Consider the following 16,112-nt stretch of genomic DNA (forward strand, 5'->3'; position numbering starts at 1 on the left):
TATAGGCGAGCTGAAGGCCAAAGAGTCTATGTGGGAGAGCGGGAGGCCAGAAAGTCAATATGGGCGAGTTGAAGGCCAAGGAGTATTTATAAGCGAGCTGGATGCCAGCGAGTCAATATAGGCAAGCTGGAGGCCAGGGAATCTATATAGGCGAGCTAGAGGCCAAGAAGTCTATATAGGCTAGATGGAAACCAAGAAGTCAATATAGGCGAACTGGAGGCTACAAATCTACATAGGTCAACTGGATGATAAAGAGTATATAGAGAAGCTACATAGGCCAGGGAATCTATATAGGCGAGCTGGAGGCCAAAGAGTGAATATAGGCGAGCTGGAGGCTGAAAATCTACATTGGTCAACTGGATGCTAAAAAGTATATATAAGCTACTTGAAGGCCAGATAGTCCATATAGACGAGCTGGAAGCCAGAGAGTCGAAATTGTCGATTTGGAGGTCAGGTAGTCTACAAAGGTAAGTTGGAGCCCAGATTATCTATATAGTCAAGAATCTATAGCTGGAGTTGGAGGCCAAAGAGTATATATAGGCTAGCTGGAAGCCAGAGAGTCTATAAGGGGGAAGTTGGAGGTCGGAGAGTATATAAAGGCAAGTTAGAGGCCAGGGTCTAAATAGACTCGCTGGAGACTCTCAGATAGTCTTTACAGACTCTCTGGAAGCAAAATAACCTTTAGAGACTCTCTAGGGGTCAGATAGCCTAAGTAGACACTCTGGAAGGTAGATAGCCTAAATAGACTCTTTGGAGGCCAGATAGTCTTTATAGACTCTCTGGAGGCCAGACAGTCTTTATAGACTCTGAGGAGGCCAGACAGTATTTATAGACTCTGAAGAGGCCAGATAGTCTTTCTAAAATCTCTGGAGACCAAATGGTCTTTATAAACTTTGTGGAGGCCAGCTAGTCTTTATAGACACTCATAAGGATAGGTAGTCTGTATAGAGGAGGCCAGATAGTCCAAGGACACTCTCAGGTGGCCTGATAGTTTAAGGAGACTCTCTGGTGGCCAGGTAGTCTAAGGAGACTGTCTGGTGGCCAGATAGTCTAAGTAGACTCTCTGATTGCCAGATAGATTAAATAGACTCTCTGATGGCCAGATAGTCTTAGTAGACTCTCACAAGGCTAAACAGTCTAGTCTGTATAGACTCTCTAGAGGCCAGATAGTCTAAGTAGACTTTCTGATGTCCAGATAGTCTATTTAGACTCTTAGGTGGTTAGATAGTATTTATAGACTCTCTCGAGGCCAGAGAGTGAGGGAGACTTCAGAATCAGCTGTCTATCAAAAGAGAAAGAGAGACTCCGTCCAGCGTTTATATATGAGAGAGACTGCGCCCTTATTAAATACGGCCTGCAGCTCGTCTATGAAGACGGCCTACAGCTCGTCTATGAAGACGGCCTACAGCTCGTCTGTGAAGACGGCCTACAGCTCGTCTGTGAAGACGGCCTACAGCTCGTCTGTGAAGACGGCCTACAGCTCGTCTGTGAAGACGGCCTACAGCTCGTCTGTGAAGACGGCCTGCAGCTCGTCTATCAAGACAACCTCCAGCTCGTCTATAAAGACTTTTTTCCGTTCGTCTGTATAGACTCCCCCCAGATCGCCTATAGTGACTGCCTCCAGTTCGACTATAAAGACTTCTGGACTCCATTTCCAGTTTTTTTATTAAAAATTTATAATAATTTAAAACATTTTCTCAGTTATGAGGGTAAGTCCCACCTCCTCTCCCCATTATGTCTTCGTTCTTAACCAAACCTTTGCAAAAATATATGCTCAATAAAGTTTTGACCTGTAAAACATAAAACCGCAACTCCCTCTTAATTTAAATCTCGTGCTCATCGAAAAAAAACGGGAATTTACCCTCATGAACACCGCGAGGAGGAGGGGGTAATTAGAACATCCATGATTATCAAATATCATTTAGCACTTTCGCATTTTCGATTAAGTTGTGATTTTACGAAATTTTTCGTATCAGTCACCCCCCAGTAGCTGAGTCATGGCAGCGTAACATTTGCCCAAAAAAAAAATTGAAACGGAATAAATGCGAAACCTGTTCAACAAACATAACCTTCTTTCGAAATTGCGTTAAATGTTCGAATTAACTGAAAGGTGGTGAAAAGTAAATTTGATTTTGGTCTAAATTTAAGTCCACTTTTAATGTTGGCCTATTCAGCGGCGTTCAAGTGGGAGACTTGATAATTTTTTAAGAAAATAAATTTCTTTTTTATTTTTTGGAGGGGGGGTAAAGAATACCATCAACACCTTGCGGTAATGTGTGAAGATATTGGAAATGTGGCAAAAATACTGAAAAGGTGTGTCAGCAGTGAGGCATGGCATAAATAACTATGTGTAAACATAGCTGGGATTTACACCTACTTTATGAGAATTAAAAATAGTTTTTTTTTAAAAAAAAATAGTATTTTGAAAGAAAATTTTAAATTATGTATTAGAAACGTCCTCGCAAATATTGGGAGTTTTTTCATAAAAACCTCCAAACAAATCTGCAATCAAATTCAGACTTCTGTCATTCCTAAGCCACTCGTCCGACAGCTGTTAAAATTATTCCAGTGACAGCTCATTATATTGCGCACAAAAGCATTTTGGTGAGGATTTTCCAGAAAAATAGTTATTCGTGATGGAATTTATGCGTGATAGTGTGATTTCTTTATATTTGGCTGGAAAACCGCAAGTGGCTATCGTTAGAGCACTCCAGCATTTAAATGTGAATAAATGTTTTGTGTCTCGTGCCATCGCTCGTTACAGTGATACTGGTAGCGTAGCCCGACGTCAAGGGAGTGCACGGAAGAAAACAGCAACACCAGCAGAAATGGTTCGAAAATTATAGAAGCGACTTGATCGAAATCCGTGTCGTGAGCTGAACATATCGCAATATTCCATTCGGCAAATATTGAAAAATAAGCTCGGGGTAAAGCCATTGAAATTTCAAAAAATGCAAGAACTTACACCGCAACTGAAAGAAAATAGACTCAAAGAGGGTCTAAAGAGTTGCTTCGTTTGGCCGAAAGTGGTGAACTGTCGAATTTGGTTTTTTCCAATGAGAAACATTCCAGCAGTTTGTAAACAAACAAAATGATCGTGTCTACTTGCCAAAGAGGTCAGCTGAAAATGTACACCTTCGGTTGGCCACCAGAACTGAAGCGCCGGCCTCAGTGATAGTGTGGACCGCCATAACATCCGATGGTCGCTCGACCGTGGCATCAGAATAAATGCCAAATATTATCGCGAAAATATTAAAGCCTTGGGCACGTAAACATTGTGGCCGCAGACCCTGAACATTCCAACAGCACTCAGCACCATCACACTCAGCACGCGCCACCCAAGAATGGTTACAAAATGAGGTTCCTCGCTTCATTTCCAGCGCACAATGGCTACCAAAATCTCCGGATACAAATTCGTTGGATTATTGTGTCTGGAGTATTGGGAAAGCAAGGTTGTTATTAAAAAAATACCAAAGAGTCGATCACCTCAAGCAAGTCCTTCGCCGGGAATGGGCCAAAATACGGCAGAGCAACATTCTGGCAGTCTGTGACAGTTTCAATGGCCGTTTGAAGGCCATAATTCGTGCCAAAGGTGACGAATTCGAACAAATCTAAACCTCTTCTTAAATTTGATGCTTCTTCTGACATTTTTTGCTCTCATTCAATGAAATTTAAAAAAAAGTAAAAATTATGGTGTTTGACTTTGTTGCATTTTTTTATCTCACCCTGTATATAGATTTCATGATGCATTTCCGGATCATAAGCAACAAATTCATTGAATCGAAAATTCGTAGTAGTTTGGGACTTTCATTCCCAAAAAGGAATTTTCCACTCCTCAGACGTTGACACTCTTTTTTGCTCTTAAATTTTAATTCCCAGACATTATGTCTAGCATTTCAAGACTCTTAGCTCTTCTAGAATCAAATGGAATATGATATTGAGTTATTGTGTTACTATGTCACAACAAATTCCTCCCCTTTCTCTCATCTCAATTAAGGAGAGTAAACAAATGTCTAACCCTTCAAAAACCATCATCACCATAAATATCCAATTCAGAAATTATGTTTAATTTTTTATTAATTGATAGCAGAAATAAAAACTATTTATTTGTGATCAAACAAACCATTTGAAACAATTAAAAAAACTAATTTATTAATCGGCGATCAGCTGCAGGGATTATTATGGGGGTAGTCTCCTATTACCCGCATTCGATATGCCATTGACATATGTGGCGATGTTACCAAGCGGGTTTTGAATTTGAGTATGGGGTTTTAATTGATTATATGACAACATTGCATATTATTATTATTATTTAACAATGGAAAGAAACTCGAAATACAAAGACTTTCATTTTTATTAATTTGTTTTGTTTTTTTTGTTAGGCTCAAATCAATGTTTATTTTTGTAGGTTTTGACGTTACACTTTTTTGGCGATTCGAGAGAAATTTCGAAATCGAAAGGGGATCATATAAATGACAAGAAGAGAGGCTTTGTTATTTTGTAAAAAGAGTCCATTTTTGAACAAAACTGAGAGGAAATTGCAAATATTGCATTGAGGAGTGTAGGATATTACAGGGTGAGATAAAAAACTGTAACAAAGTCAAACAGCATAATTTCTTCATTTTTTTTTTAATTTCATTGAATGAAAGCAAAAAATGTCGGAAATAGCATCAAATTTTAGAATAAGTTTAGATTTGCTCGAATTAGTTACCTTTGTCACGAATTATGGCCTTTAAATGGCCAATGAAACCGTCATACGCTACCCAAATGTTGCTCTACGCTATTTTGGCCCATTCCCGTCGAAGCGCTTGCTTGAGGTGATCGACACTTTGGTATTTTTTAGTGCCAACCTTGCTTTCCAAAATACTCCAGACACAAAAGTCCAACGGATTGGTATTCGGAGATTTTGGTGGCCATTGTGCGCTGGAAATGAAGCAAGGAACCTCATTTTGTAACCATTCTTGGGACACGTGCTGAGTGTGATGGTGCTGAGTCCTGTTGGAATGTCTAAGGTCTGCCGCCAAAATGTTTGCTTGCCCAAGGCTTTAATACACCCTCCATAATATGTTCGCGATAATATTCGGCATTTATTCTGATTAAAACGAGCGGAGAGCGACCATCGGCTGTTATGCCGGCCCACACCATCACCATGGCCGGCGCTTAAGTTCTGGTGGCCAACCGAAGGTGCACATTTTCAGCTGACCTCTTTGGCAAGTTGTTGTTTGTTTGCAAACTGCTGGACAACGAATTTTTTCTCATCGGAGAAAACCAAATTCCACAGTACTCCACTTTCGGCCAAGCGAAACAACTCTTTAGCTTCTTTGAGTCTATTTTCTTTCTCTTTTGGTGTAAGTTCTTGCACTTTTTGGAATTTCAATGGCTTTACCCCGAGTTTATTTTTCAATATTTACCGAATGGAATATTGCGATATGTTCAGCTCACGAGCCATTTTTCGGCGACTGCGAGGCGGGTTTCATTCACGTCGCTTCTTTACTTTTCGAACCATTTCTGATGATGTTGCTGTTTTCTTCCGTCCACTTCCTTGACGTCAGGCTACACTATCAGGGTAACGAGCAATGGTACGAGATACGAAAGATTTATTCACATTTAAATGCTGAAGTGCTCTAACGATAGCAACTCGCGGTTTTCCTGCCAAATATAAAGAAATCACACTATCACGCTTGAATTCCACTACGAATAATTTTTTTTTTTCTGGAAAATTCTCATCAAAATGCTTTTGTGCGCTTGTAAACAATATAATGAGCTGTCATTGGAATAATTTTAACAGCTGTCAGATGAGTGGCTTAGAAATGACAGCAGTCTGAAGTTGGTTGCAGTTTTTTCATCTTACCATGTAGTATTATATTTGGTACAATTTGGTATTGGGTGAATAGGCTGTGTTTGAAATCTGAAATTTGGTATTAGGGTCGCTGTTCATGTGTAGGCTGGACATATGGTGGTGGTTTCGGAAAGGTGTACCATAATTGTACGAAATGTACTGAATGGTACTATAATTGGCATTGGGTGAAGGAATAGGTCTGGAATCCTAAAATTTTATATTGAGGTCTCTGTGAGTAACGATAATTGAGATATGAAGTTGGTTTCGAATTTTTTTTTTTTTTTTTTTTTTTTTTTTTGAGAATGATAATACACATTTTTACGGCAAGTACTAAATATTAGGTACTATTTGGTTTTGGTTGAAATGATTAAGCTGGAAAGCTGAAATTTTTAATATGGATAATACTGTTGGTGTCTGTGATTGAGAGAAGGAGCTGGTTGTAGACATGTGTACCATAACTGTACTAAACGGTACTAGATTTTTGAGGGAGGAAATTATTTATTTAGATTACTGGTGATATCTGTGTTCGACATTTGGCGGTGGTTTGGAGATGTGACTATAATTGTTCTCAAAGTACTAAATGGTACTAAATTTGGTATTGGATGAATGGATAGAGCTGAAATTTGATATTGATGTCACTGTTGGTGTCCATGGTTAAGATATCCAGGTGGTTTTGGGAACCTGTTCTATATTTGTACAAAAAGTACTAAATGGTACTAAATTTGGTATTGGGTCAAGGGATAGAGCTGGAATCCTGAAATTTGATATGGGGGTCTCTGTTGGTGTCCAGGTGGTTTTGGGAACCCGTTCTATATTTGTACGAAAAGCACTAAATGGTACTAAATTTGGTATTGGGTCAAGGGATAGAGCTGGAATCCTGAAATTTGATATTGGGGTCTCTGTTGGTGTCTGGAATAGAGATATGGAAGTGGTTTTGGAAATGTGTACGATAATTGTATGAAAAGTACCAAAAATGGTATTGGGTGAAGAGATAGGGTTGGGATCCCATTCACTGAAGTGAACTGAAGATTTGATAAACCAGCTGGCTTACTAATAAATGAGCTCGCCTTTGAAGCCTGCCTGGACTATCTATCCAATTTTGAAAAAATCGTAGTTCTGTAAAAACCGTCTGACTCCCTAGTCCACAGTAGGTTCCAGGTCCGACTAGTTCATCTATAAAGACTATTTGGGCCAGCCTGCTTTTATATGAAGACCCAGCTAGAATGCCTATTAAAAATCATGGCTGAGCCTACTCATCTATAAGGACTCAATGGACCTAAAACTTGTGTATGTGGAGTCCTTGATTTTAAACCATAAGGACTGCCTGCCTTTAAACTTCTCTATGATGACCCCCTTTAAAATAGATGTCTTATACCGTTGATATTTCACCATATTTTTATATATATTTTTTTTTTTAGGCAGCACGACTAAAATTTTAGTTCCGAATTAATTTCTTTATTTAATTCTTATCAACTTATTATTCACAACCAAATTTTTTTGTTGTTGTTTATTTAATCATACCACCCTCTAGCATAACTACAACAAAAAGTGTAATTTGTTTTGTATTAGTAATTCACAGCAAAGATAGTTGTTGTCAAAAAAAAAAAAAAAAAAAAAAAAAAAAAAACATATATTGCCTCTTATCACGACCTCGAAGACGAAAACTTGTCATGCATCAGTCGCTGAGTATCAGAATGTCTGCCCGGCTGGCTAATAGCTAACAAGACAGCCAACAAAGCTGTTGCACACGTCTGATGAATGGATAATGATCCAACGAATGGGTGGCTGGTTGGCTGCTCCGTTGGATGATGATTCCTTTCTGTGAACCAAGTCAAGTTTTAACCAGTTCAAACCGAAGTGAGTCAAGAACTTGTTGCCGTTGTTATTGATGTTATTTCCTTGAAAACAAAAAACGCGGTATCTACTGATTCCAAGTGTAAACTTTGCAAAGCTCAAAAACGCTCCGCAAATTCAAGGGGTTACTAAGGCAAAACATTTGCGACAAACATTCAAATGGAGTCAGCAATACCACCAACATTCTGTTTATTTGAGAAAACAATATTGCCAATTCAATTGAACACCAAACCAAAAATAAAAAACCATATGGACATACATATGTATGTCCATGTGTTTACAGTCCGACAAAACAGAGAGTAACTGTTTATGTTTTGTTTTCGTGTGTAATTTATGAAATCCGTCGAATACCACTTTTAACCAGCTTTGTTTTATAATTTCTGTGTTTACACAAACACTGAGCTTTTAATTGAAGTGCAACTAGTTTCGTTTTTTTTTTTTAATTTTTGTGCAATCATTGGTTGTGTTTAACCCTCAAATGGCAAATTTCCTTGCTCCCAGACGAGTATGAGGAATTCTTTATCGACAAGTTGGAGCGAGTCTTTATCGACAAGTTGGAGCGAGTCTTTATCGACAAGTTGGAGCGAGTCTTTATAGACGAGTTGGAGCGAGTCTTTATATACGAGTTGGAGCGAGTCTTTATAGACGAGTTGGAGCGAGTCTTTATAGACGAGTTGGCGGGAGTCTTTATAGACGAGCTGGAGGGAGTCTTTATAGGCGAGCTGGAGCGAGTCTTTATAGGCGAGCTGGAGCGAGTCTTTATAGGCGAGCTGGAGCGAGTCTTTATAGGCGAGCTGGAGCGAGTCTTTATAGGCGAGCTGGAGCGAGTCTTTATAGGCGAGCTGGAGCGAGTCTTTATAGGCGAGCTGGAGGGAGTCTTTATAGACGAGCTGGAGGGAGTCTTTATAGACGAGCTGGAGGGAGTCTTTATAGACGTGCTGGAAGGGGTCTTTATAGACAAGCTGGAGGGAGTCTTTATAGACGATCTGTGGAGGTCGTCTTTATAGACGAGTTGGAGGGAGTCTTTATAGACGAGCTGGAGCGAGTCTTTATAGACGACTTGGAGCGAGTCTTTATAGACGACTTGGAGCGAGTCTTTATAGACGACTTGGAGCGAGTCTTTATAGACGACTTGGAGCGAGTCTTTATAGACGAGTTGGAGCGAGTCTTTATAGACGAGTTGGAGCGAGTCTTTATAGACGAGTTGGAGCGAGTCTTTATAGACGAGTTGGAGCGAGTCTTTATAGACGAGTTGGAGCGAGTCTTTATAGACGAGTTGGATCGAGTCTTTATAGACGAGTTGGAGCGAGTCTTTATAGACGAGTTGGAGGGAGTCTTTATCGACAAGTTGGAGGGAGTCTTTATCGACGAGTCGGAGGGAGTCTTTATAGACGAGTTGGAGCGAGTCTTTATAGACGAGTTGGAGCGAGTCTTTATAGACGAGTTGGAGCGAGTCTTTATAGACAAGTTGGAGCGAGTCTTTATAGACGAGTTGGAGCGGGTCTTTATAGACGAGTTGGAGCGAGTCTTTATAGACGAGTTGGAGCGAGTCTTTATAGACGAGTTGGAGCGAGTCTTTATAGACGAGTTGGAGCGAGTCTTTATAGACGAGTTGGAGCGAGTCTTTATAGACGAGTTGGTGCGAGTCTTTATAGACGAGTTGGTGCGAGTCTTTATAGACGAGTTGGAACGAGTCTTTATAGACGAACTGGGCAGGGAGTCTTTATAGACGAGCTGGGCAGGGAGTCTTTATAGACGAGCTGGGCAGGGAGTCTTTATAGACGAGCTGGGCAGGGAGTCTTTATAGACGAGCTGGGCAGGGAGTCTTTATAGACGAGCTGGAGCGAGTCTTTATAAACGAGTTGGGCAGGGAGTCTTTATAGACGAGTTGGGCAGGGAGTCTTTATAGACGAGTTGGGCAGGGAGTCTTTATAGACGAGTTGGGCAGGGAGTCTTTATAGACGAGTTGGGCAGGGAGTCTTTATAGACGAGTTGGGCAGGGAGTCTTTATAGACGAGTTGGGCAGGGAGTCTTTATAGACGAGTTGGGCAGGGAGTCTTTATAGACGAGCTGTGGAGGTCGTCTTTATAGACGAGCTGTGGAGGTCGTATTTATAGACGAGCTGTGGAGGTCGTCTTTATAGACGAGCTGTGGAGGTCGTCTTTATAGCGAGCTGGAGGTCGTCTTTATAGACGAGCTGTGGAGGTCGTCTTTATAGACGAGCTGTGGAGGTCGTCTTTATAGACGAGCTGTGGAGGTCGTCTTTATAGCGAGCTGGAGGTCGTCTTAATAGACGAGCTGTGGAGGTCGTCTTTATAGACGAGCTGTGGAGGTCGTCTTTATAGCGAGCTGGAGGTCGTCTTTATAGACGAGCTGTGGAGGTCGTCTTTTTAGACGAGCTGGAGGTCGTCTCTACAGACGATCTAATGTAGGTCGTGTCTATAGACGAGCTGTTGTAGGTCGTGTCTATAGACGAGCTGTTGTAGGTCGTGTCTATAGACGAGCTGTTGTAGGTCGTCTTTATAGACGAGCTGGAGGTCGGCAAATATTGAAAAATGAGCTCGGGGTAAAGCCATTGAAATTCCAAAAAGTGCAAGAACTTCCGCAACAGAAGGAAAATAGACTCAAAAGAGCTAAAGAGTTGCTTTGCTTCGCCGAAAGTGGTGAACTTCCGAATTTGGTTTTCTCTCTCTGCGATGAGAAAACATTCGTTGTCCAGAAGTTTGTAAACAAACAAAATTATTGTGTTTACTTGTGCCCCTTCGTTTGGCCACCAGAACTCAAACACCGGCTACAGCCATGGTGATGGTGTGGGCCGCCATAACTGCCGATGGTCGCTCTCCACTCGAATTAATCGACATCAGAATAAATGCCGAATATTATCGCAAAAATATTCTGGAGGGTGTATTTAAGCCTTGGGCACGCAAACATTATGGCCACATACCTTGGACATTCCAACACTCAGCACGCGCCACCTAAGAATGGTTACAAAATGAGGTTCCTCGTTTCATTTCCAGCTCACAATGGCCACCAAAATCTCCGGATTCCACTCCATTGGACTATTGTGTTTGGAGTATTTTGGAAAGCAAGTTTGGCACTAAAAAATACCAAAGTATCGATCACCTCAAGCAAACGCTTCGCCGGGAATGGGCCAAAATACCGCAGAGCATCATTCGGACAGCGTGTGACGGTTTTATTGGCCGTTTGAAGGTCATAATTCGTGCCAAAGATGACCATTTCGAACAAATCTAAACTTATTCTAAAATTTGATGCTATTTCCGACATTTTAAAATGTTGACCCTTTGTGTGGGAGATACCAGAAGGAATTAATCGATATATACCATCTTTGCAGCAGATCTTGTGTTAGTGGAAATAATAGATTGTGTGAAATTTGAAAATAACCGGATGCTTATTTTGGATTTTCTGCTCGTTTTTGGTAATTCAAAATTTTACCCTTTATGGGGGAGGTACCAGAAAAAATAGTGCGATCTCTATCATCTTTCTAACAGATCTTGCGTTGATGGAAATATTGAAATGTACCAAGTCTGAATGGAATCGGATGTTAATTTCGCGTTTTATAAGCTTCGTGGATATTCAAAATGTTGACCCTTTGTTGGGGAGGTACCAGAGGGAGTGAACCGGTATATTTCATCTTTATACCAGACCCTGGGTTAATTAAAATATTGTGATGTGTGTAACTTGAATACTATCGGACACTTACAACACATTTTGTAAGAGTTATAATTACCAAAGTGTCGATCATCTCAAGCAAACGCTTCGCCGGGAATGGGCCAAAATAAATACCATTTGAAGGTCATAATTCGTGCCAAAGATGACCAATTCGAACAAATCTAAACTTATTTTAAAATTTGATTCTATTTCCGACATTTTTTGCATTTTTTTATCTCACCCTGTATGTACGAGCTCTTGGAAGTCTCTCCACGAAAAATGTTGTCTTGTGCCTTTTAGGGGTTAATGCTGGCTTTCAATTGTAATCACTTTAACGTGTTATTAATATTCAATTGTCTGGCAGCCGTTGCAATTGCTGATGTTGATGCTGAACAATGAACACGATGTAGTTAAAAAGACCATTGAAATACTTGTTGTAGTTCAATAGAAAATATTTGCAAAGAAACTTATGTCGGATACGGTTCAAGTAATTATTGCACCTGTTCTGTTCTCAGAATGTTAATATGATGAAGAAAAAACAATATATTTGATTATTGCCAGCGGAGGACGGCAATATAATTGATACCCTACAGATGCACAAGGGGGATATTTTATAAATACAATAATTTAATTGATTATTTTGGAAAAAAAAGATTTCACATGAATAGCAATTATGTCGAAAATTTTGATCGACGGACTGACTTAAATCTTCATCACAGATCCAAATTTGTAACTGGTAATCATTTATGGTAATGACAATTTTGAAATCATTTTTTTTTTCTTTTGTTCTTAATTAAATTATAACCGACTTTCCTATAATTAATTTTCTGAGGCCTGTGGATTTTTCCTTGGAAAAGAATTGTCAAGGACATAAACTTTATAAAAGATAATAAAAAATATATTTTTGGGCGGGCGGGGCCGACTTTATGATACCCTACACCACTTTGCTAATTAAGTAGAGCTCCACATAACAATTAAAAGTTTTTATGGGAGAATTCAATCATACACGCTACGATTATAACTATAATTTAAAGTTCAAAGGACTAAATATGCCGAAGCATTTGTATCTTTTAAATGCGGAATTGTATTGCCCATTTGGTGCATAATTAATTTGAAATCGGATAAAGATATATATGGGAGCTATATCCAAATCTGAACCGATCTCGATAAAATTTGGCAAAGATATTTCTGAGCTGTATTTGATATATTTCCCTGAATATCGTTGTTACGGAGTGCATATTACGGCTGTGGGTAACAAATATAACAAATCGGAGGAACAGTATATATGGGAGCTATAGCTATATCTGAACCGATCTTCACCAAATTTGACATACTAGCTTCTAGACTCAGTTCGGTCGTAAGTTCCAAATTTCATCCAATTTGGGAAAATATTAGACGTTTGGTGCACAATCAAATGTAAATCGGACGAAGTTATATATGGGAGCTATATCCAAATCTGAACCGATCTCGATAACATTTAGCAAATGTATTTCTGAGCTGCATTTGATATATTTCCCCAAATATTGTTGTTACAGAGTGAATATTACGTCTGCGGAGGACAAAAGTAACAAATCGGATGAACAATATATATGGGAGCTATAGCTATATCTGAACTGATTTCAATCAAATTTGGCATACATATTTTCAGGCCTAATTTGGTTGTATATGCAAAATTCCATACAATTCGGGCTGATATTACACGTTTGGTGCACAATAAAAGGCAAATCGGACGAAGATATATATGGGAGCTATATCTAAATTTTTACCGATTATCTCCAATTTCTATAGGGTTCGTCCTTGGGCCAAGCAAATGTTGTTTGCAAAATTTTATCTCAATGACTATATTACCCTAAAAAAATCGAAATAAGCATCTGATTCCCTTTAAATTTCACACATTTCAATATTTTTTCCAACACAATCCGATGGGAAAATAAGGAAGGTCAGACCACCCCTTCTGGTGTATCCCCCACAAAGGGTCACAATTTTCGATAGGTATACCTATCATAACTTGTCAGCCGTTCTTTTCAAAGTTAATATATCTAAATATTATTCTCAGCCTGAGATCTGATGTGAATACGGACATAATCGGCCCCCATAGAAGGTTAAATGTTCGATTTACCATAAATTTTGAACATCTCAATATTTTTATCAGTATTAGACGAAGTGGAATACTCCGGTCCACTACCAGTATCTCACGCACATTTCAATATTTTCCTATAGCTCTTCTGAGAGAAATGACAAATTGCACTTCTATGAGAGAAGACCTGTAGCTATTTCCTACGAAGACCTATAGCTGTTCTGTGAGAAGACCTATAGCTCTTCTATGAGAAGACCTAAAGCAATAATCTGAGAAGACCAATATCTATTCAATGAGAAGACCAAAAGCTCTTCTGTGAGAAGATCTATAACTCTTCTGTGAGACGACCTATAGGTCTTCTATAAGAAAACCTATAGCTCTTCTTTGGAAAGCCCAATTGGTCTTTTGTTAGAAGAGAAATTACTCTTTTATGAGAAGACCAATTGCTCTTCTATGAGAAGATCAATTGTTCTTCTGTGAGAGGAAGAGAAGAGACCAATTGTCCTTCTATTAAAAAAAAAAACAATTTCTCTTTCCCATGCAAAGGGAGGAAAGTAGTAGGTATAATCCATATTTGGTACGTTGTAATATTTATATCAGATCTATCTATGTCAGATAAGAAATGCATAATATTAGCCCAATTTCTTCGGAACCTTCCCTATAAAGGGTCGACGGCTTTAATAATCATAACGTAAGTCAAAATGTATTTTAATAAACGAAAACTAGTTTCCTAGCTTGTTCTATTAGATTTATGCTGTAACTCCATTTGAAACCCCTTTTTTTCTTGAGTTGAAATTCAAATCTTTCAACCTGAAGATAAAATATTTAAATTTAATATCCATAAATATTGATAATTACTTGGTTGTGATGCATTAGTTTGCCAAAAACTACCACTTTTTCTATTGTAGGGTATCTTCTACTCCGCTCACATGTTTGGCCCATAAAGCCGTACTTGTTTGTGCATTTGCATATGCTTGTATGTCCGAACATACATTCATACATATGTTTGTTTTTACGCATATTTCAATAAACCTATAGACACTGTTGCTATGGTAAAGTTATTGTATTCTTCTTGTTATTGTTATTCCTTGAATCAATTATTGCTACTGTCAAAACAAACGGCTGGCCGACGATTAATGTACACCACACAGCTTGTGGAATATCCCAATCAGACCGACAAACATTGTATGATACCAACAACAACAAGAGGAAAAATTCCTATTGTCACAAATAATTAATTACGTTGACAGACAAAAATAAAATAATTAGCAATGAATATTTGGCACCCCCACCTCGTCCCCTTCTGCTGAAAAACAACGACGTCATAAATAACGCTGGCGACCAACAGCGAAATTCAAGGTACTTACATTTGATGCAATCACTTGGTGGCTGGCTAGCTGCTCGATTTCTTCCTCTTTGGCAAATGGCCCACTGATGTTTCAACAAATTAATTTTAATTCTTTGTAAAGTATTGACAACAACAACAACACAAATACACGTGCGAAATTGTAATTTTTTGTTAAAGAAATTATATAAATTACAGAAAGAAAGAGGGAAACAGAAGAAGAGGGAGAAGAGATGTTGAAGAAGAAATGATTACAATTTTCGGGTTTTTTATCACATCACTGGTCTTCTTCCACCACTCGCGTTTTATTTACCACTCCTTTGTTTTCTTTAAGACATTTCTAAAATGATTTGTTGTTTTCCTTTTTTCAGGAAAATTTTGAAAACTCAAATCTAAATCCAAGGGATTTGATGCTCCGCCAAATATGCGGAAATTTTTTTTTGTCTGAATTTTTTTTTTCCAATTTTTTCTTTGGTTTTTTTTTTTTGACGTTCGCCCACTAGCAAATTGTTATTTGTTTCGACTGCCGAATTTTCAATTTATATTTTCTGTGTTCAGTAATTTGTTTTCTTTTTTGTGTTTTTCTTATTTTCCTCTTTTGGTACAGCTTCCGCCAATATTCTATTCGTCCGTTTGAGTGCAACGACAGTTAACGAAAGACTAAAGAACATTTGCTTTTGTGAAGAAGAAAATATGAAAATTGTTTCTCTTCTGTTTCTTTTTTTGCCATCAAGAGGGCTATTGAAGAAAAACGAGAAGAAGAAGAAAATAATGTGCAGCACACTGCCATTAACAAAAGCAACAACATGAACCGGCCAACAATCCATTCAAGCCATCATGATGATGACGACGAGGACGACGACGATGATAGTACAGCTTGTGATGAAGGCAATAAACAAAGCAAGCTCACATGTTTTGTAAGTAACCCCTCTTTCCCTCTCTCGTTGATGGTATCCATGCTCTCTTGAAACTCTCTTAATATACCAAAAAAAATGCATAATGCAGCAGTATGCAAAGACAAAAGAACAGGTAAGTCTCGAACAATGAAAACAGGCTATATAGACGAGCTGGAGACCAGAGAGTCTTAATAGACGAGCTGGATGCTAGAAAATCTATGTAGACGAACTGGATGGCAGAGACTGGATGGCAGAGCTATGTAGATGAGCTGGATGGCAGAGAGTCTATATAGGTGAGCTAGAGGACAGAAAGTCTATATATAAACGAGCTGCAGGCCAGAGAGTCCATATAGACAAGCTGGAGGCCAGAGAATCTATATAGGCAAGCTGGAGGCCAGAGAGTCTATATAGGCAAGCTGGAGGCCAGAGAGT

At 39.0% G+C, this 16,112-nt stretch overlaps 1 protein-coding gene across 1 annotated transcript in view; it reads right to left on the bottom strand.

Annotated features, from left to right (window-relative positions):
- LOC101894166 (organic cation transporter protein) overlaps window positions 1-15,473 on the bottom strand; it is a 32,660-nt gene extending 17,187 nt beyond the window's left edge. The window contains exon 1 of the mRNA XM_005184685.4: window positions 14,807-15,473. The gene's annotated coding sequence lies outside the window, so the exon portion shown is untranslated. The remainder of the gene's footprint in view (window positions 1-14,806) is intronic.
- Between the last annotated feature and the right edge of the window lie 639 nt (window positions 15,474-16,112).

Source organism: Musca domestica, unplaced genomic scaffold (genome assembly GCF_030504385.1).
Source record: "Musca domestica strain aabys unplaced genomic scaffold, Musca_domestica.polishedcontigs.V.1.1 24, whole genome shotgun sequence".
NCBI lineage: Eukaryota > Metazoa > Arthropoda > Insecta > Diptera > Muscidae > Musca > Musca domestica.